The 23,755-nt window shown below is 35.2% G+C and overlaps 1 protein-coding gene across 22 annotated transcripts in view; it reads right to left on the bottom strand.

Annotated features, from left to right (window-relative positions):
* Nucleotides 1–23,755, bottom strand: part of MAP2 (microtubule associated protein 2) — a 294,547-nt gene that overhangs the window by 163,284 nt on the left and 107,508 nt on the right. The window contains exon 3 of one of the 22 annotated variants that reach the window (XM_077884945.1): nucleotides 6,809–6,984. The exons of the other annotated variants lie outside the window; for them this stretch is intronic. The gene's annotated coding sequence lies outside the window, so the exon portion shown is untranslated. The remainder of the gene's footprint in view (nucleotides 1–6,808; nucleotides 6,985–23,755) is intronic. 22 annotated transcript variants of the gene reach the window in all.

Below are 23,755 nucleotides of genomic sequence, written 5' to 3' on the forward strand. Positions count from 1 at the left end.
TAATTTGAGAGTATAAAGAGATATAGTACAAGCAGAAAAGCCTGGAAATTAAACCAAATGATATTCCTACTGTGAATCTTAACAGTGAAATTCTACAGACAACTAGGTATGCCTTTTACTTATAATAAAGTCTCAGGAAATAAAACCCTCAACAATCAGTTTGTCCACAAAGAAACTAAAAAATGCCACAACACTAACTTCTTACAGGTGACATAGATGATACTATCCCTGGGGAATATCAAAGAAGCTATATATTTGCAATATTATTGTCAATCAGAGAAAGACAATTATCATATGATCTTACTCATATGTAGAATTTAAGAAACAAGATAGAGGATCATGGGGAAGAGAAGAAAAAAATAAAACAAGATGAAATCAGAGAGGGGGACAAACCATAAGAGAGTCTTAATCATAGGAAACAAACAGGGTCGCTGGAGGGGAGATGGGTGAGGGGATGAAGTAACTGGGTGATGGTCATCAAGGAGGGCATGTGATATAATGAGCACTGGGTGTTATATAAGACTGATAAATCACTGACTTCTACTTCTGAAACTAATAATACGTTATGTTAATAAATTGAATTTAAATTAAAAAAACTAAAAAATAAATAAGTAAATAATAAAAAATCCAGAATTCTTTAAATTACAGTTCTTTCAGAACCTGCTAAAGAAAGGTAAAAACAGAAATCATACATTTATATTTCATCATTTTTCAAATGACTGCTTCATTTAAAAAAATTACAATTGATCCACAAAATAAAATGTCTTACGTGTTTCTATCTGAAATAGTAAAAGACAAAGCAACTTGGGGAAAAAGTGGACTGTGGTCCATGGTCTTTTCTTCTGTTTTATATACTCTCTTAGAAGTGTGAGACAAGGATTCACATGGTATCTGACAAAGCTGGCTTATTTTTCTCCTCCCTCGTCACACATGTCCTTAATCTCTTAACATGGAGAGATTCGGGGTGCTGCTATTTAGCATTGCTCCCAATAAGCTGTATGCTCATCAAGGACACTATGAACAAGCATGACAGTTATAGAGCCTTCTTTTGTACTAAGTACTCTCACACTAATTACTTCATTTTGTCCTGAAAGCAATGACATCCTAGTCTTGTTTTCTAAATATCATTTTTTACTAAAAGGAACCAGAATTTCTTGCAATAAAGGGGCTAGCTAGCCCAGGTCTGCAGCTGGGAAAGTACAAAGAGTTTTTAGACATCTTGTTGTGTCAGAAAGCACAGAACTGCTGAAGGATTAATGAGGCTTGTCAAAAGGACATCACTGCTGTCTCAGAGGGAGTCCCAGGGGCTAGATTTGAGTTAATTTAGGCATCAAATGTAATAATGATGGCCCTAAGATTATAAGACATCGAATCAAAGAAAATCCATGAGTCTATGGAGATCGTCTAACAAGAGAGGGGGCACCAGATGGAGGAAGGGAGGAAGGAAGAAGGCAGAAAGAGAAAGAAAGGCAGGAGAAAAAGGGAATCCTAGGGAAGCAGGGGAGTGGTGAAAAAGTCTTTTTTTAGAAAAGAATGCTAGTTATGAAGAGCAAAAAGAATATTTTTTTTTCAAATTACCATCATATCCCCAATATATGAGACAAAGGTAAGAATCATGAATGCACACTAAACTACTGGGTGAAACGTCGTTAGGAAACAGATATTTCCATGGCCTCAAAGTATCGCCCACAGTTTCCTTCTTCATTACAGAGGGAGAAAGGTATTTTTATAATTAATTGCTAGGAAGTCTCAGTATCACCTATTTCCCCCTGAAATATGTACTGTAAACCCAATCATGAGGAAGCAAACAAAAAACTCATTCCACAAGTCACCTGGCCTGAAATTTCCAGAAATATTAATGTCATGAAAGGAAAAAGAAGGTGAGGGCTCTCAATTCCATTAAAGGAAACTAAAGAAACATGGCAACCTTAATTGCCTCCTTGGATTAAAAAAAAAAAAAAAAGGCAATAAAGGGCATTTTGGAAACAACAACAAAAACAAACAACAACAAAAAAATTTTTTTAAAGATTTTATTTATTCATGAGAGACACACAGAGAGACAAAGAGACAGAGACAGAGAGAGACAGACAGACAGAGACACAGGCAGAGGGAGAAGCAGGCTCCATGCAGGGAGCCCGATGTGGGACTCAATCCCGGGTCTCCAGGATCATGCCCTGGGCTGAAGGTGGCACTAAACTGCTGAGCCACCCGGGCTGCCCAACAAGAGGAAATCTGAATATGGATGATATAGTAATGAACAAATGTTCAGTTACTGAACAAATGTTAAATTTCTTTGGCTTTGATAATGGTATTGTGGTTATGAGAACGTCTGGTCATAACATGTTAATTAGTGAATCTACTAAAGAATACACAAATTAATTGTACTATTCTTTCAACTTTCCTGTAGTTGTAAAATTGTTCAAACTTAAAGATTGGGGAATAAAGACACTGCTTATGTTCCAAAGAGCTCACAATAGATTGGTTAAGAAGGGTATATAAAATTTGTTTTAAGAGTTCACTGTGGTAAGCTCTGCAAGTTTCTCATACCGAGCCATGAGAGTTTAGAGGAGGATGAGCTGGATTCTAACTTCAGGCTCCTGAGGCCATGTTCTAAGCTTCTCCCATTCTCCCACATTGTTCCTAGACTTTCACCTCTATGTCACTTTAACCTCTTATCTTTACCTATCTAATAATGGGAGACCTAATCTAAGCTGAAGAGTACCTGGCTTATTCTTAGTCCCCAGGCCCCTTTACATCCAAGTGGTCTCAAGATGCCAGAACAAGGAACTCATTTTACAGATGACTTTTGGTGTTTATAAACCCATTTGGAAGAAAACTAGGTGAGTCTTCCAGCAATGCTTGAGACTGGAGTTGGATAGTAACTGTACTGGACAAAAGCTTTCATACAAAATTCACTCTTGGGCATGATTATGCTCCATGACTGTGTTAAAATATGGCAGGTTAAACTGAAAGAAAATAATTATTTTCCTGCTATCCACCTTCATATTATCTGTGAAGAATTGGCCAATAGTCTTCTCTTATCAGACAAGTAACAAAAGACTTCATTTTGCCATCAGAGTGGCACTCTGAACTGAAGTTTTAGTACTCTTAATGCGGCCAACATAGTCACATTATGTGAGTGGGTTAAGAAAATCCTGCAAGTCTGTTGTTTGATCCTATTAATTGGAATTAGAAATCATAGGATTCAAGGATTGATGCCAATCTCAACAGTATTTTATTGAATGTATTTTGAATTGATAGTAAATGTGAGATTATAGATTTTTCAAAGTCCACTGGGGTTTATTTACTTGCCAACTAGGTTAATTTCTTTAAATTAAGACTTTATTTTTTTAGAGCAGTTTAGGTTTATAGAAAAAGTGAGGGGAAGATACTGAGATTTCCTATATATTCCTTGCCCCCACACATGCGTAGACAGCCTTTCCCATTATCCATATCCTCTACTAGAGCGGTACACTTGTTACAACTGATGCAACTATACTGACATATCACAATGACCCAAAGCCAATAGTTAATATTTTGGTTTACCTCTTATGTTGTGCAATCTATGAATTTGGACAAATGTACAATGACATGTGTCCATCATTATGGTATTACACAGAGTATTTTCACTGCCCCCCCCCAAAATCGTCTGTGCTCCACCTAGTCATCCCCTCCTCCCTCCAACTCTTTGCTCCCAGTGATCTTTTTACTGCCTCTATAGTTTTGCCCTTTCCAGAATTCATATAGTTGGAATCATACCATATACGCACAGCCTTTTTAGATTGGCTCCGTTTACTTAGTAATACGCATGTAAGTGGAAGTTTCTTCCATTTCTTTTCATGGCCTGACTGCTCATTTGTTTTTAGCACTGAATAAAAATATTCCATTGACTGGGTGTACCACAGTTCATTTATCCTTTCACCTTCTGAAGGACATCTTGGTTGCTTCCAAGTTCGAGTAATTATAAATAAAGCTTCTGTAAACATCCACATGCAAGATTTTGTGTAGACATAGGTTTTCAACTTCTTTGGGCAAATACCAAAAAGTATGATTGCTGTATTGTTTAGTAAGAGTATGTTAAATTTTGTAAGGAACCTTCAAACTGCCTTCCAAATTGGCTGTGCCATTTTGCATTTCCGTAAGCAGTGAATGAGGGTTCCTGTTGTTACACATGCTCATCAGTATTTGGTGTTTTCAGTGTTCCAGATTTGGCATTCTAATAAGTATGTAGTGGAATCTCATTGTTTTAATTTGCAGTTCTCTGATGATATACGATAGGGAACATCTTTTCAAATGCTTATTTACCTTATGTATATCTTTTTTTGGGGTAGAATGTCTGTTAAGGTCCTTGCCCATTTATCAATTGTTTTCTTTCTTATTATTGAGTTTTAAGAGTTCTTTTTCTATTTTGGATAACAGTCTTTTATCAAATGTGTCTTTTGAAAATATTTTCTCCAACTGACCTGTCTTACCATTCTCTTGACATTGTCCTTTGCAAAACAGAAGTTTTTAATTTTAATGAAATCCAAGTATTCATTATTTATCTTTCATGGTTCATGCCTTTGGAGGTGCATCTAAAAAAAATCACCACATCCAAGGTCATCAAAGTTTTCCTCTCTGTTATCTTCTAGAAGTTTTACGGTTTTGCATTTCACATTTAGGTCTGTGATAATTTTTGAGTGAATTTTTGTGAAGTGTGTAAAATCTGTGTCTAGATTTTTTTGTTGTTGTTTTTTGCAGATGATGCCCACTTGTTCCAGCACCATTTGTCAAAAAAACTATTTTTGATCCATGATATTGTCTTTGCTTCTTTATCAAAGATTAGTGACTACATTTGACTACATTTATGTAAATCTATTTCTAGGCTCTCCATTCTGTTATATTGAGCCTTTTGTCTATTCTTTTGCCAACACCACACTGTCTTGATTACCGTAGCTTTATAGTAAGTCTTAAAATTGGGTAGTTTTCGCTTTCCAACTTTGTTCTTCTTCAATATTGTGTTGACTACTCTGGGTCTTTTGTTTCTCCACATAACTCAGAATCAGTTTGTCAATATTTACAAAATAACTTGCTGGGATTTTGATTGGGATTGCACTGAATCTATATACATCAAGCTGGGAAGAACTGACATCTTGACAATATTAAATCTTCCTATCCAAGAACTCTCCATTTATTTAGTTCTCCTTTGATATCTTTGATCAGAGATTATAGTTTTCTTCATACAGATCTCATACATATTTTGTTAGTTTTAAACCTAAGTATTTCTTTTGGGACGCCTGGGTGGCTCAGTGTTGAAGGTCTACCTTCAGCTCAGGGTGTGATTCCAATCTGGGGATCGAGTCCCACATCCAGTTCCCTGTGAGGAGTCTGCTTCTCCCTCTGCCTGTCTCTGCCTTTCTCTGTGTCTTTCATGAATAAATAAAATCTTAAAAAAATAAATAAACCTAAGTATTTCTTTTTTTGTGTGCTAATGTAAATGGTATTGTTTTTAATTTCAAGTTGCAGATGTTCATTGCTGGTATACAGGAAACCAACTGACTTGAATATATTAACCCTGTATCTTGCAACTTTGCTATAATCACTTATTAGTATAGGAGTTTTTTTGTCAATTCTTTTGGATTTTCTACATAGATGATATCATCTGCAAATAAAGACAGTTTTATTTCTACCTTCTCAGTCTGCACACCTTTATTTCCTTGTTTCAGCTTACTGCGTTATCTAGGACTTCCAGTACTATGCTGAAAGGGAGTGGTGGTAGGGGGAATTTATGCCTTTTACCTGATCTTAGTTGGAAAGCTTCAAGTTTATCACCATGAACTACAATGTTAACTGCATGTTTTTTGTAGAGAACCTCAACTACAGTCCCCAACAGTTTCCTTCTTGATCTGAATAATCTATAATTCTAATCTACACATAGAACAACTAACTGTATTTCCTTTAGGGGAACAACCAGTATTATACATATATTCTTATTGTTTTCTTTTGCATTGCCTAATAATTTAAAAAAATCAACACTAGAGGCACAATTTTTTTACATGTGGCTTATAATACATTTACTTTTAAGAATTTTTAGAAGGCAGGTTAGAACAATTATGGATTTAATATGCCAACACAGGCTGCAATCCTTATATGCTGGGTTATCTCTAGCTGAAATACTGTGTTCTATTTTGATTGTTTCTTCTACTGTGTGGTTCTCTTTTTTAAGGAACCAAATTATGTTGCTGTGTATGTGCATTTGTGTGTGTGTGTGTGTGTGTGTGTGTGAGTGACAGAGAGAGAGAGAAGGAGAGAGATAGGGAGAAAGAGACAGAGAGAAAGGGGTAGAGATATATATCAGGCTGAGATCTGGCACTATTTCTGGTCCCTTTGTTTCTCTCTTAAGCAGTAGAGGGCACAATTGTTGTACTTACTATGTGCCAGACACTGTGCTCTACACTTAACAAAGCTCAGAAAATACAACTTTTCCACACTATTTAGAAATAGAGCATTTCTATGAAAACTCTCATAAGCCAAAATGTCACAAAGCAAAGAAGCTATTACTACTAATTTATATGGAAAATATTTTGAGCAGTCCTAGACCCCCAAAATAACCTCTCTTAGGCTTTTGTGATAACTTAGGATGCATCTTACTAATGAATGCACAAATGAATCTAGACACAGTTCAGATCTCTGGTGGCCTGATGCTGAGATCCTCAGTGGAGTTCCCAAGGAAGAGCTTGGCGGGGGCCACTCTAGCTGCTTGGAGTACATGCTGTCTCTATAAAGGCTTGCTGCAAAACAAACGCTAGATGCTATTTTTGCTTTTCACCTTTTTTGTAAAAGCAAAAATCCTCTTCAGGTTTCTTTTGGTTAGCAAAAACAGGCGCTGATGTGTAGGTCTTCTCATAAAAGTGAAGTGGTGTAACATGAACTTTCAAAAAGCAGAGGATAACTTGCTTACAAATTTAGGAGGCAGGTGCTATACTTATCTCCTTTTCAGAGATACTGAAATAGAAGCACATAAAATTACTCCTAAAACAATAAATAGTAGAACCACAAATCCTAAAAGAAAGAGTGCTTTAAAATAATTCTATATTTCCAATTTCTTTTCAAGTAGAAAATTGAGTTTTCCTAGAATTAGCACCAATAATAAGATACCTAGAACACAACTGCTAAACCTTGTCTGCTCACAATTGATACGTGTTACAAACTGCAGAAGTTGACAATGTGATGAGATTTTGAAATGTATTCTTGAGAGAAGGATGGGAATGGAATATTGGCATTCCCCAGTTTATGAAGAATATTAGATATTACTTGGGTTTCCCAGCTAGCCCACAGAAATCTATTTAACTCATAATGTGGTTGAATCATAGTACAAATCTGAGATGAAAGTGCTTTTGGGGAGTACTATGCCTGGAACACTCTAACAGCTTCACAAAAGTTGAATGGATGACAAAAGAAAGAAACTTGAGTTGTAAACAAAGAAATAAAACTGAGTTTCTGTTTTGACTTTTTGTACTGACAACAAATAGGCATCTTTGTTACTTAAAAAAAAGAGAGAGAACTTTTCCTGTGGTTCTCTATGCTCTCAATATCTAATTTACTTTGCCTCCAGCCCAACCATAAGTTCAAATCTCAACAAAAAAATCTTCTTCAGGTCTTTCCAACCTCTCTGAATTTCCATTATACAAAATTGCTTAGGTCTCAAACTCCATTAAAACTCTCATCCATAGCAAATTCTACCTGGAGTATTAAAAATAAATTAATAATTGAACTGAATGGATGTTTGCTAGCATCTTAGCTTTCTCAGAATACATGCATTTTTTAATATTTACTTATTGATTTTTTTAGTCACCCCTACAACCAATGTGGGGCTCAAACTCAAAATCCCGAGATCAAGAGTCACGTGTTCTCCCGACTGAATCAGCCAGGTGCTCCTATATGCAGTTTTTAAAAGAGAAATCTTTGCTTATCAGATATTTTCTATCAAATAAGCACCCATGGTTGAAATCAAGGCAATAACATAGATTCAAACAAAAACCAGACATAATAGGGCACCAGACTGGCTGTAAGTCAGTTTATTTATTTTTAAATAAAACTTTTAAAAAACATACAAAATATCATAAAATTCCGAATAATGATGATTACAATGCGTGGAGAGCACCCTTTTGCTATCTTCCTGGACAGATAAATAAAAAAAGTGTGTGTGTGTGTGTGTGTGTGTGTACAGACTGACACATTTGCAATTCAATGCCTCCATGAGATTTACCAGGAACACCCAAAGCAAACAGTCCCAATATTCAAATGTAAAATTCATCAAGCAAATATTAAATACATTTTTGGGATTACATATGTGTATATAAAATCAAACACTTATTGCCTGTTTAAATCCAGTGGTCTCAGTTTATGTGTTATTAAAGTAAGTCAAAAATTTTAACCCCAGAATATGCTTTTAGACTTTCATTCTTCCTCACTGCTCCTCAGTAGCTTGGTGTGGCAACATATATATTAACTCTCAACAGTAACATGGTTCTTTTTTTTTTTTTTAGATTTTATTTATTTATTCATGAGAGACACACACAGAGAGGAAGAGAAATAGGCAGAGGGAGAAGCAGGCTCCTCACAGGGAGCCTGGTGTGGGACTTGATCCCAGAACCCCAGGATCACGATCCAAGCCAAAGGCAGTCCTCAACCACTGAGCCACCTGGGTGCCCCAAGGGTTCCATGGTTCTATTTGTCTGAATCATGTATCCTCAAGGGCAGGGAGTGGAGAGGAGCAGGGTATGCAGAGCTAGAATGTAGGACACTTGCAGCCAGTGTAGTGGGCTTAAATTTGGAGGGGTCAATAAGAGCAGAGGACTCCTCCCTGGAGACGACCTGGCCTCCATGGGCTCTCAGTCTGAGGCAAGCCAAGGTCTAGTGGGGAGAGTTTAGGTATAAATACCCAAGAGACCAAATTTTAAATGCTTCATTAGCGACCAGAAATAGATACTGTGGGGAGAGTCAAAGAGCTAAAAGATCACGAACTGAGTCAAACTATGCGTTTCTGTCCATGCCTTTGTTCTTGGTACATTCCATAGAAAAACAGGTACCCCGAGGCTATCACCTTGAACACACCCATCTGATCCCAGCTGGATCCAGTTCCTACCTGCTTGCAGGAACCAGTTATGTGCTTTTCCTCCCAACTCTGTGGTCAGGAACATCATGATGGCAGCTCCAAATCCGCCACAGGGAGGATTGGATTTACACACTCATTCTTCTCCCTCTACCACACTACATCCACTAATTCTACAAACTGGGGCTTGTTTTCCAGCTGCTCCTGCCTTCCCTTTGGGAGCCAACTTGCCAGCACACTACTGACTCTCAAAACTTTGAGATTCTTCCTTCTTTGGACAAAGTCTTACACTTTTTTAGGCAGTGGTAACATTCTCAAATACCTCATTATGGATGAGGACAAATTAATTAAAGTGTTAAGAGCTGTTTAAAAAAATAAGAATCATAGAGGCATGAAAAAAGGAAAAATGACTTGAAATGACTTGGGCTCCAAAGGAGTAGTTCCAATTCCTGACACACTACTGTTTGGTGGCCGTCTCAATGGCAGTGATGCTCATCTGAGTGGTCACTGACACCTGGACATCATCACACTGTTTATCAAGCCGTTTCCTGAATGTTATCTCATATTTTCTTCAGGAGAAACTTGTAAAGGTGCTGGGTCCAGGAACTGTTCTCCTCCCACACATCCATTCATAAACTCAGACTTCTGGTTTCTGGAGAAAGCAACACCAGGACCTATGTTACATGATTTCCGGTCCAGGATTCTTCTCCCTCTACCACACTACATCCTAGAAATAAATGGGTATTGTTCCTGTTATTCAATGTTTTAACACTGTTTTGTGATGACTCCATGCTCTCAAATAGTGTTTGTTAGATTTTTCAAAAATCCTCCAAGTTAAAATAATTTTCATTTGAGTTAAATTTAAAAGGACTGTAAAAGCAAGCTGGTCCTACGCATAGGATTCTTAAAAGAAGAAAGAGATCATATAGAAAAAGAGCCTGATGGCAATGACACACGTTGTAAAAAAGGTTAGAATTGCTGGACTGCTTTCTTCGCTCCAAATTCTGACGTTATTAAGAGCATAAATTCAACGTTATTTAAATATATTATGTTCTTGGCACTGTGCTAAGTCTGCCTCTAGCCTTAAAGATAGAAATAAATGGAATGGGTGCAGGAAGTTGTTACAAGCAAAGGTTCCAAATGGCCTAGGAGACATTTTTGTTCGTAACAGGCTAGGGCTTGGCAACTTTACAGAAAATTGGAAACAGTAAAAAGAGCTAAGTCTGTCCATAATTAAATCTTACTTTATTCTAAATATTTTTATTTACAGAAGTTCCTATTGGTAAGTTCACAATGGAGAAAAAATAAGAATATATGCTTTTAATAAACAACACGTGTGCACCTTTTTGCCTCAGCAGAAACTTCATGTGCCATGGCTCCATAACAGAAATAATTCATTAGATCCAAAAGTGTACTTACTCACTTAGAGCCATTTAATTTTACCAGCAGCATGGTACACTAAGCAGTATATGGCTCTTGGATGAATCTTAAGTTTAAAATTGAGTTCTGCTATTTGCTAGCTGCAAAGCCTGGGGGAAATAAAGTAGCCTAGACTCAATAAATCTCAACTTCATAAGATCATCATGCGAATACATAATTTGATGTGCCCAGAGTAATAGTACATCCTACCCTCCCAATAAAGTTAGTCCCCTTTCCTTCTTAATAGGCCATACCATACCCTGGTTTCACTAGAAAGGAAATCATTTATGGCTTCCACAGAGAGGGCCTTTCAGTGCATGCAAGCAATAGATGCTTTTTCCACCAGACTGACAATCTTTAAAATTGAAATCCTCACCTAAAAAAAAATCTTAAAAAGAAATAGCGTTATATATTTCACCCACATTAACTGCGCATATGGCAAAATTATCAGAATGTGTTCTAAGAAAAAACAGGTACACCAGAGCTCTTTGGGCTCTGTGCAAGACCATGAGAAGCACATTCCAAACTAAAACACTTTTGAATAATTATGAAATTTACCTTATCAAGTGAATGGAATGGGCTTTCCAGAGTGAATAATGCAGTGTAAGAGAATGCTTCTAAAAGACAACATTTTATGAATGCCACTTTTCAAAGGAAGAAAATAAAAATTGTCAAATGAAGCTGGGAACAGCAAAATAAACACTGAGGAAGGGGTGAACTATTAGGACAGCACCTCTTCTCACCCAGATGATGCTTTCTAACAGATACGCATAGACAATCTATTTTTATCTAATGTTAGGTAAGCTTCTTTATCCCGGCTCTCAGTTTCTCTACTAATAAAAAACAGGATGGACTGTATTTTTTTTTTTCTACCTAGCCCTTTAACTTTGCACCCAATCAAATCTTTCCTTCCTAGCCCAACAGTTAGCAGTATGGTAACTTGGAATCCTTTATAGGATGTCCTTGATGGTGTTTGAGATTAAACAGCATCGTCATCATACATCTTCTTCTGATTGTGTTTTGCTTTGAACAAAACTGAAATGAAATATGCTATCAGCAGGGATGGAGAAGAATCAAGATGACCTCCTCCATGTGACTAGGAGATCCTACCTACATTAAAACCCCTAATGCAACGTATACACAATTTAGCACTCATGTTGAGGGACCTGAGATGACTAAACTCTAAGAAGTGCTATTACTTAATTATATTCGATCAAACAAGAGTACATTATGAGAACTGTGACTAGTAGGAAGTGTTTCCAGAAATATTTTATCCATGACAAAACTAGCTCTATTCTTGGGTCTTCTGAACACTGCAACTGTTACAGCCTTTAGTTAACCGCAATAACTAATCCTGATTACTTATTAATCATCTAAAAATGGTCTCTGGCAACATTTCCTAAAGGTTGTAGCTATATCTGGTTAACTTTGGCTTGGAACTTAAGAAATACTATCCAAGAGTCTGTTTTAGAGTTATCATCAGGTTCAGACAAAATACCAAATGCAAGAATTAGAATTAGAAAAGTCAAATATTTTTGTGAAAGAAAATATTTGAAAGAAACTTCCAATTTCTTTGAATCTTTTTAATGAACTTTTCTAAGTGGACCTAATAATACATTTTTAACTTAGCATTCATGATATCTCCTATTGAAATTGATAAAATCATGATATATTTTATTGCTATAATCATAAGCATATGGACTCCCTGCCCATTCACTTTTCCATCAAATAGATGTTATGAACAGCTTCACTGTTTTGAGTATGGTTTGATAGTCTCAGAGGAGAGGGAGACTAGGGATGTTGTTTTTAAATATGGCACTTTGTTAAGTATCTTATTCCAAAAGCAACCACACTTTAAATATTTCTAATGTAAAATACAGAGTTGACTAATTCACTGCTATAGTTTCCATGAGAATTGACAGTAATGGAATGAACAAATTGTTTGCTTTCTTTCTCTAATATCACTCAAAATCTCTTTTAAAAAAATTGGGAAGATCTATAAACAGATGATGTTGGAACTCTCTGTTATAATGAATCAGCATCATTCCTATCATTTGAAGCACAATAAAATCAAAAGTTATTAATATGCAATTAAGATCAACTTGACTTTGTTCACCACCAGTTGTAAAGATGCATAAAACCTATGGTCCCAGAGGGTCAGAAGGAGAAGCTAAGTAAACTGGCGCTGCTTTTAAAGTGTTTAACAAGGCAGAAACTGGAACGGATGTGCCACAACCCAATATCCATTACTGCAAAGTGACTGCTAAATTTTCTTGTAAAATAGCTATCAGCTGGCCTATTCAGCATCATCCCATTAAAGCTGAAAAGAGCATCCAACTTGTGATTGTTGCCATGAAAATAGCAGGCAGTAGAAAATACAGTAGCTACCAAGAAGAAAACAATATGCTTCAAGAAGTTTTCTGACAGATTTAAATCGACATCAGTCTCTCTGAAGATCTAAGAAATGTCTCTTTAAAAAGTGTTTTTTCTAGACATCTACTATGGTGACTTATTTACCAATAAGCAATATATGTCTAATTTTCCCTTAAAGGTAATTAAAATTGACTTTCATGAATAATAACACAGTTCTAGAGAGGATTTCAATGAACACTTGATTGATTCATGGAGGGTTATGGTACAGTAGGGTAGATGTTACCAGAGTCAACTAACTTTTTTCTGCAGCCAACTGTGAGACTTCTGCTAGTCCGCTCTGGAGAAAAGACTGATTTTTTCATTGGTCAAGGACAGGTGTGCAGATACCATCCATTGTCTATCCAGTAGCAATTTTCCTTGGCCAGTGATTGGTTTGGAATAGGGAAATAACAAATAAAATGGAAAATTTTGGAGAGAGAGAGAGAGAGAGAGCCTTTTGTCCTAAATCAAAATACAAATCCTCAGGTTAAAAAAGCCTTTACCATTCTTTTTTCTTGCCTGGAATACAAATATAATACCTGAAGGTGTAGCAACCATTTTGTAAGTGTGAGGCAAAAAGCATGACTGAAAAGAAGTCAACATTATCAAGATACAGAAAAATGTAAAAAAGATATAAGGACACGAGGTATCTCTTCCCATATTTGCCAAAATATATATATATATTTAAATATATATAAAATATATATAATATCCCTATAACACATATAGGATAGGAGATAGAAGGTCTGATGAGTAGCAAAAAGAGAACAAATAAAAAATGCAAAGCCTTCCTAGACAGAATGCCATTTTAATTGTCCCTCCAAGCACTGGTTAATTGTACCTAGATACAAATACAAGATTTGTGGAACTCCTCACTTTCCCTACCAAAGCTGAATGATCTGTCTCCTTGTAGGGCTGCCTTAGAGGTTTTTATTACAATAATGTACATTTAAGCTACTCAGGAAATATTTTCCTACTGATGCTTGGATCCTGAAGTCTGACTTAGTGTGGGATGTTGAATAATTTACATGCGTGGATGAACTGAAGTAATCAGGACATTTTGTGTCCAGATAATAAACAGCAGTCAATTTATTTCTGGTGTTTTATTGAGAAAAAGTACTATATAAAGCTTCACTGTTTGAGGAAAAAAATGGGAAAAGAAGCCTTGTGTTCTTACTTCTTTCCTTTCTTCCATTTAAAGACTATTGCACAATGAATATCATTTTTAGTAAAAAGACTCACTATATTCTAGTATCAAAAATGTGAAAGAATTCTAGCCTTCAAGCACATTTACAAGTTTGTTTCCATGCAACATGAAATCACATTTATTAATAATAATAATGGAAATTATAGAAAAAATTAATCCTTATTTTAACTTCACTGTGCTAAGTGTCTTACATGGATTTCTCATTTAATCCTTATAACATTCTTAGAACCATGATGAGGTCAATGAATGGTTTTATTTTCCTCATTTCACAGAGGGAACTCAGGCACAGAGAGGTTAGTTAACATGTCCAAAGACACAAAGCAAATAAGTTGTAACAGCAGGAATTTGAACTCGGTGATGTGATTCCCGAACCTTCAATATTCATATGAAATATGGCTATTTTTATTATCATTTTTTTCTTCTTTAGAACTTTCGAGCTTTTAAAATCTGCTGGTATTTTAAGCATTGCTATAAATTAAATGTCATTATTTGAAGCTCATTTACCTTGAAAGTGGTGATGACTACAAAATTACAAGTTGTAAGGAATTTAAAAACTGAGTAGGAGGGGGACTGGGGACTTTTACATTGGTAGAGCTAACATACTGTGTTTAATTCAAATGAATGTTTCGCTGGTTTTCTTTTTTCGAGAAATGGCTTGGCGAGCAGATTGGGTGGGGAGAAGTAGAGTACCAGAACCTCCGAAATTATTGGTCAAAAAAAAAAAAAACAAAAAAAAATTATTGGTCCAAATCCATCTATGCTCAAGGGTCCTGCTTCTGGGAAGCATCTCTTCTCACAATCCTGCCAATAGCCAGCATGAGTATTTAGAAAGAGAAGATATAATTGTACCAGTTTATAATTTCTAAAACAAAACCACAACTTAGGATATATACAATTGGGTGATTTTTCCCAGTTGGACAGATAAAGTGAGCATTTTAAATATTTTCTTTCCCAATATGTATAAAACTTCTTTGATTTCTTATATTTATTGCCTCACTATAAAGTTATAATGTGTGCTCCATGTTTGAAGCATTTTTCTAGCAACTGAACTATTTAAATTCATAATTTCATGTTTTAGTGAATCTTCCTGTTGTTACTCAAAGACAAAACCAGTGAAAAATAAAGAAGAAAGAGTTTTGGTTTCTTAATTCTTCTAAAATCTGGAATATATGGAGAATTGTTACATAACAATGTTACAAAAATGCCTTCTAATTTGGGCTAACCACATGGTTTTGGAAACCAAGCATATCATATTCTTTATCTCATTTTTAACAACGTATGTCCTTTTGAGTCTCAAACAAATTTTGTCTTTCTTCACTCTAGGGGAAGGTCAACTAACTCTGAAAACCTTATAGGTGCCTAACTCATTTCATACTGCCTTATTTACTTTTCACAGCTCATCTTTTGACATATGTTAACTTACAGGTGAGACAGCTGGGGCTCAAAATGATGAAAAAATAATATAAGCAGTAAGAGACACACAACTGAAATTTAGCTTTATCTGATTCCATAGACCACACTTTTTTTCTATGACAACATTGATAATACAGAACTATATAATCATTTGACTTTTTAGATATAGTATTAAAGATACTCTCCCACATAAATAGATACACATATATCCATATGTATGTGTAAAGATACACACATACATATATATTTAGTTGTATAATGGAATATATATGTATATCAATGCATATATATCCATCTATACACAGTGTGTACCTACATGCATGCATTTAAAGGTACACACACACACACACACACAGGTGTGTGTGTGTGCGTGTGTATATATATATATATATATATATATATACTACAAACACCCATATACATGTGAAATGAACAGGACTAGAAGTTACAAAAAAATTGCATACCCTAAATTAAGCTTGTTAAATATCATCTACTGTTACATGTAGATTTAACTCAGTTCTATTCACTTCCTCACATTCAACTGAAAACATAACTATTCAGTTTTATTTCCACAAAAGGTTTCTGAACTTCACCTACTTTCTCTTCTTTTTAATTAGGAGGTTGAGTTATAACAAAACCAAAATATAATTATTTTGTGTTATAAATTTGTGTGCTATAAATAAGCAATAAGGTAAGTTTTGATTTTTCAAAAATCATCTTTTACAAAAGAAAAGCCATAATCGATTTAAACAGAAAACAAATTCTCTGGTTAATAGGATACTTACTAATCACGTGATTTGACTAATAATGTTACAGTACTGTCAGTTGCATTGTTTCCATAATATTGTTGTCACCAGGTCAACTGATTTTTTATTCTAAGCTCTACAGTATGAACATTTTCTTAAAAAAGCATTAAAAATATTAATTCTCTGCCTCTTGAATTTTACTTGGACTTGTTTCTGATTTAGAGACCCCAATAGTGCAGATTAGGTAACTTTATAAAAGTCAATGCCTTTCCAAAGGTGGATTTCATCTACAAGAGGATACTATAGGGAAGAATCTATTAAATCCTTAAGGCATAGACAGATGGTAAAGTGTAAATTAAGGTTCAGCACATTGCAGGAAACTCACTACTTTCAGTAATTGGTAGAGTATAAATAACCTAATTTAAATGTGTAAAAAATCCAATCACTGCCAGATCACCCCACCCACCCAAAAAAGAAAACTCTTTATCATTATCCCATAGTTGAAATCTTCTTTAAAAATTAACAGCAGTGTTCTTTAAAAAGTGGCAAAAATAGTTTGGATTCTATTTTATCTGCTACCATTTCCACTGCTCATGTTCTGATAGATATACTTTAATGAGCAGTGAAATGGCCAGAAGAATATTCCACTTTAACAAAGACTGGTGGAATTTAGACCCTACCCATTAAAGCCCTGAAAAATCTAGTACTTGCCACAATTGTATTTTATTTTTCTAAAGATTTTATTTATTCATTTGCGAGAGAGGGAACACACATGCAATGGGGAGGGGCAGAGGGAGAGAGAGAGAAGCAGACTCCACCTAAGTGGGAAGCCGGACTCCTGCTCGATCCCAGCAACCTGAGAACATGACCTGAGTCGAAGGCAGATGCCCAACTGACTGAGGCATCTAGGTGCCCTGCCACAATTGTATTTTAATGCACACATAAAAATATTGACAGTTTGCAATGCTGACTACATATAGAATTTAATCACATTTATTGGGTTAGTATAGATTTTTAAAAATGGATCAGGAATCTCAAGATGAGCAGTCCATGAGTGTGATCTCACTCTTCTGTTTTTACCCAGTAATGCAAGGGTTTCCTAGAAAATAATAGCTAAAATATATATTAGTATTTACTGAGTGCCAGTACTCTTTACATGGATTATCTATTTTAATTCTAAAAAAGAAAAAAAAACCCTATGATAAAGCATCCCCATTTTGTATAAGAGGAAGTGTGGCCTCAGAGGTGAGTAATTTGCTCAAGGTTCTATTCTGCTGCACTGGTCCACATGGTGATTTGTGAAGATATAGCACATCAGTAGAAGACAGAACCAACCAGTTCCAAATGACAGACATAAAATAATAACTTAATTGTTTTAAAGCCCTTATGTTCCTATAAATAAAATCCACCTATAATCCTTCCTTCCCCAGTCAAAATGAAAAACTGTTACTCTTCCTTCCCCACTGCCATAAAGATTCTTTCCAATGCCCATTTGTTATTCTTGTTATTGTCAAGATTATCTTGATATTGCTGGGGTAGAGGGGAAAAGAAAGAGGTAAAAGAAGGATAAAAAAAGATACAAATAAAATGAAAGCTTTAGGGAGGGAAGCCTCATATATTGATGACACAATTATTATTTCAAACAACTATACAATAAAACTTGATACCACATTTTCATGCAATTCTAAGGCCAGGATTTCAATGCTCTGTTCTCTACAGAGAAATGTATCGAGAGAAAAAAAAAAAGTTATCATTCTAAACCTAAACCACCCTTGAAATCTTTAAAATACATGTGGTATCTAAAGAAACCTAAAATAATCCTAAAATATTGTAATAGATGCAAAATAGCTTTAAATGCTTTTCAAATGTTATTCTATCCACCATGTTAGTTTACGGTAGCACTGATTAAATACAAAAAACAGTTGTATATTCTAAGCATAACTGTAAATACCATCCTCTATTACATCATTTATATGTAGAGCTTATTCATATCTGCCATCATATAGAACTTATCTCTTGAAATTTTATTTCATTAAAAAAGGACACATATATTATTACATTGTACCTTCATTTTTGTTACACAAATTTTTTATTTATAGATTTTGAGACTTTATTCCAAAAAATATGGCTAAAATATCAAACTAGTCTCTTCCAAATTAAATGGCTAAAATATCAAACTAGTCTCTTCCAAAATAATCCATCTAAACTAATCTGCCCTGTATTACCAATTTCAGGGTTGCTCTTAAGAAGAAAGAGTTAATAAAGTGCAATATATTTCAGAAGGGTAAAGTGAGGTATGTCTGGCACTGGAGTCACACAGACCTGGATAGATTCATGACTTATAAACTCTATGTTCTTAGGCAAATTATTTAATCTCTCTGGCCCCCAAATACCTTGTGGGGTGACTATAACACCTATCTTGCAGAACCTTAAAGAAGAAATGACAGCATGTATAAAAAAAAGTACAGTCTCTGCCCAGAGATGCCAATTAATAAATGGTAGTTATGATGAATAATTAAGACTTCATAACTTTTATAAAGCACATATTTCTGTTTACTATACTCTCTACCCTAATTAAGTTTCTTAAATTAACAGAAAATCTTTATTCAAAAATGCCCTAACACATTCTGAATTAAAGATCAAGTGAAGCTTTACTTTTTTCAAGATAAACTAGCATCCTCTATGCCAAACTTTAGAGCTAAAAACTAATGCATATCCAAGTTCAATTAAATAATGAGTCACTAGAAGAAATGACACAATACATTTCAGTATAATTTGAATTAATTTATACCTGGAGAGGCTCATGTATAAACTAAAAGGACAACTAGAAGCATAATGAAGAAAATAATTCTGGTTCTTTCTGTACTGAGACTATATTTAGATAAAATGGTTAAGTCAACAAAACTCTCATGGAACTTCATAAAAAAACAAATCATACAATTTTTTAGATAAGCATTTCAGAAACTAATCACAGGTGTATGTATATTGTGTACTATTTCTGTATGTATATTAGTTTTGTTTCCTTGTATTTCAACAGCTTTGAAGGCAATGGCATTGTCTATGTGCCTGCACTATAGCCCCCATCATTTCTGAGCATAATATTGAGAAACTAGCATTCATTCTATTAATATTTGTTGATTAGTTTGTAATTCAGCCAAGTCCTTTTATTTTTTTATTATTATTATTTTTTAATTTATTTATGATAGTCACGCAGAGAGAGAGAGAGGCAGAGACACAGGCAGAGGGAGAAGCAGGCTCCATGCACCGGGAGCCCGACGTGGGATTCGATCCCGGGTCTCCAGGATCGCGCCCTGGGCCAAGGGCAGGCGCTAAACCGCCGCGCCACCCAGGGATCCCCAGCCAAGTCCTTTTAAAGGTCTGAAATAACCAACCTTGGGGTGATGCTAATAGACTCTGGACTCACAGTGAAGACTCTCATTGATATTCTTGAATTTTTTACCTATTTCCTTCACCTGCCTCAGATATAGCCTTCAATGTATTTTATGGGGAAACTACATTACTGACTAATATGAGTTTAATTTCCTTTCCCTTCCGCTGCTCACAGAGGTATTAAGAAGCATTGAAATGATAATAACATCAACCATATTTGCTGTTTGGCATCTGTGCCAAATACTCTACATATGATTTTATTTCTAATCTTCAGGTAATAATAGAATAATAGATACCATACTAGTATCTGGCTCAGCAAGGTTAAGTAACTCACCCAAGGTCACAGCAGGCAGGTTCAAGTTGGTTCACCTAATTTGAGCATCATTATAGGATATTTGATCATGAACACAGATCATCTCTGTGTCTCACACGCAAACATATTGGCCAATTTTTGTTAAGGGCACTTTGACGTTTTGGATTTGTGCCTATGAATACTGTCTCCATTGGACACTTTACAAGTGGTTAATTCAATTTATGATAAAATAAATGAGATGTACTTTGAAAATAATGCTTAGAGGAGAAAGGAAAAACAACAATGGATTCAAGACCTTTGTGGTGATCAACACTCGGTTGAAAGAGCTTTTAGTGGATTTCCAACCACGACTAACATTTTTGCTATTTTAAATCACTGACTCACAAGCAAACAAGTTCTTCAAATCCTCTTTGGCAAAATAATAATAATGAAGTATCTTTAATGTTTGCTACTTTCTTTGAGCCAGTTGAAATAAAACGCAATTCAATCCAAAAAAAATAAAGACAAATCAGCATGTCAGACCTGTCTTCTGTGCATATGACTTTGGATATAAACAGAATTGGTAATAAACCGGCTTGGGAGAAATGTGGTATTCATTGGAAAAGATGAATGCAAATGCCCAGTATATGCTGTATTGAAATTTCCAGTAAATTTCCATATTATGCCCCTCTGCCTCTGTAGTTAATAAAAACACTTTATGAAACTGAGATGCTGAAAAAACAAGTACTTCTTTCCCAGAACAGGTCACATTGATTTAATCAAATCTATTGTTGAATACCCTAATGCCTTTTCATTAAGAAGGAAGTTACAAAAAAAAAAAAAAGGAAGTTACCCTCCTCAATAAGAACAAAGTTAACCAACTCTTAAATAGATATGTGTTAGAATATATAACAAAAAAATATTATTGTTGCTAGTAAGTTAATCATGAAAAAATAATCAGATCTTTCTTTAAGAATCAGGTATATTTCAATAGCTTAATTAATTTTTAACTCAAGACTACATCTGTAAGACTGGTTTTTCTAATAAATTATCAAAATGATATATTTTATGTGGGATCCTGATGTTTAAATCAGAGGACAATATCATTTTGGCAACTGATGATATTCTTAAATTTTAGTTCAATTTTATGTTCATTTGATCGCTGATCCTACAATTGTCCAGGATCATTATTACTCTGAGGGTTATCTGAAAAATTTACGGATTATTTCTGTTCTTACAGAGTGCCACGTGTAAAGACCAGAGTAAATATCTTATTTAGAATAATTGAACAATATTTCTTTCCTTTTTAAAAATATTTTATTTATTTATTTGTGTGTCTATGTGAGAGAGAGAGCATGAACCGGGAGGAGGGTCAGAGGAAGAAGCAGAGTCTCCATTAAGCAGGGAGCCTGATGTGGGACTCAATCCTAGGACTCTGGGATCATGACCAGAGCTGAAGGCAGACGCTTAACTGACTAAGCCACCCAGGTGCCCTGAACAATGTTTCTGTAATAGATGTGAATGCACTGTTTGTAATGAATTGAGTGTAATTAATTCTGTATTCATGTCCATTCCTTCATGATTCCGCCACTCATGTGACCTAATTTAAAACACGAATCAGGGGATCCCTGGGTGGCTCAGCGGTTTAGTGCCTGCCTTCAGCCCAGGGCATGATCCTGGAGTCCTGGGATCAAGTCCCACCTGTGTCTCTGCCTCTCTCTCTCTCTCTGTGTCTCTCCTGAATAAATAAATAAAATCTTTAAAAATTTAAAAAAAAAAAAAAACATGAATCAGGGAGCACCTGTGTGGCTCAGTGGTTGAGTGTCTGCCTTAGGCTCAGGGCCTGACCCCAGAGTCTGGGGATTGAGTCCCATGTTGTGCTCCCTACGAGGAGCCTGCTTCTCCCTCTGCCTTCTCTCTGTGTCTCTCATGAATAAATAAATAAAGTCTTAAAAAAAATAAAGACATGAATTAGAATATCTGGACTAGTCATTTAAAGTAGCTAATATCTTTTGCAGAAAAAAATTAATATTCTCCACTCTGAATACCAAAGGAAAACAATATATTGGCCTTTATGCTGAGATGCTCATTTGAATATTAAATATAGAAGCAATTTTGTGATCTTATTGTCCCTAAAGGACTCTTTTCCCTAAAGAATATCCAGAAAATTGGTCTTAATTTTAGGACTATAGACCTCACTGGTTGTCTTATTCTATGGTTCTGTGATCCTCATCATTCTTGGTGACTTGTTCTGAAAAGAAATCACTTATTATTAACATCATTTAAGTCACTGAATATCATAATCTAATTATGTTTACATTTAATAATAAATGTCAAACTTTTGAATTTAAAAATTCAATATACTTTTCTGTGTCTATAATGAGGAATAGTGCAAATTGTTATTGACAAACTCAAGGAAGACATATTTATTGATTTGCCCAAGCACACAAAAGCCACATTAATTCAGAATAGTGGTTTTGGCCCAGAATCTGTCACTAAGATGAGCTCAGAGAGTACAGGAAATATGCAGTAACTACTTTCTGTGACTGTTGGCTTGAGGAAAACTTAAAGAAAATTTTTTAAAAAGTAAAAAGGTTAAATTTTGAGGATTTGCATTTATGTAATGCATTCTTGGGTACCATCTCCATTAAAAAATTAATAAGATACGGCACTTTACAAGGTCAACATTAACTAAACACTTTCCATTCTCATGATCTGCCAGTGAAATGCATTTTCATGTTCATGTCATTGATAAAACTGATATCTAGGGCTACCAAGTAAGTCCTAAGTAAAGTGAAATATCTAATGAATTTCAGGGACACATCAAAAATTTTCCTTTTTCATGCTTAAGAAATCAAGTTTTTTAAAAAGTTTTTTTTTTTTTTTTTAAAAAGACTTATTTATTTCAGAGAGAGAGGGGGCACCTGCAAGTGGGGAGAGGGGCAGAGGGAGAGAATCTTAAGCAGACTCTGGCTACCATGAAGCCCAACTCAGGACTTGATCTTACAATCCTGAAATCATGACCCTGAGATCATGTCAGCTGTAATTAAGATTCAGACGGTTAACTGAGTCACCCAGGAGTCCTTTTTTCGAGTTTTTCTTTATATCCCAATCATTTAACATCCAGTGTAATTTGCTCTTGATATCAGTCTACTGTATTTGCTATTTACTCTTGGATCACATAGGAAAAAAAAACCCTGCAAAATGCAAGCCCTCCCACTGTTGTGAGCTGCCTTCAGATTACATTCACACATATTACTAAACATATTCAATGCAAACCCTCCTTTGGTGCACCCCAATAGGTGAAAATGACACTAAAGGAGAAGACAAAAATTTCCATCCTGGTTAGGCACAAATACATGTTTCTTCTGCCCAATTCACTGCATAGATTTTTCATGGGTTTATATTTTTAAAAATTTTTTTTTAAATTTCCTTAGATTAATAAGAAACTAAGTTTGTGCTCTGAAATAGCTTCATATTCTAAAAGTTAAATATCGGGCAGCCCTGGTGGCACAGCGGTTTAGTGCCTCCTGCAGCCCGGGGTGTGATCCTGGAGACCCAGGATCGAGTCCCACGTCGGGCTTCCTGCATGGAGCCTGCTTCTCCCTCTGCCTGTGTCTCTGCCTCTCTCTTCGCTCTCTCTGAATGAATAAATAAATAAATCTTTAAAAAAATAAAAATAAAAGTTAAATATCCTTATAAAAATGGGCCTGAAGAATGAAAATTTTAAGTTAATATATCAGTAATATTCACTGTCTTAATATTGCTTCATATTTCTTCAA

This window comes from Canis aureus, chromosome 36, assembly GCF_053574225.1.
Source record: "Canis aureus isolate CA01 chromosome 36, VMU_Caureus_v.1.0, whole genome shotgun sequence".
Taxonomy (NCBI): domain Eukaryota; kingdom Metazoa; phylum Chordata; class Mammalia; order Carnivora; family Canidae; genus Canis; species Canis aureus.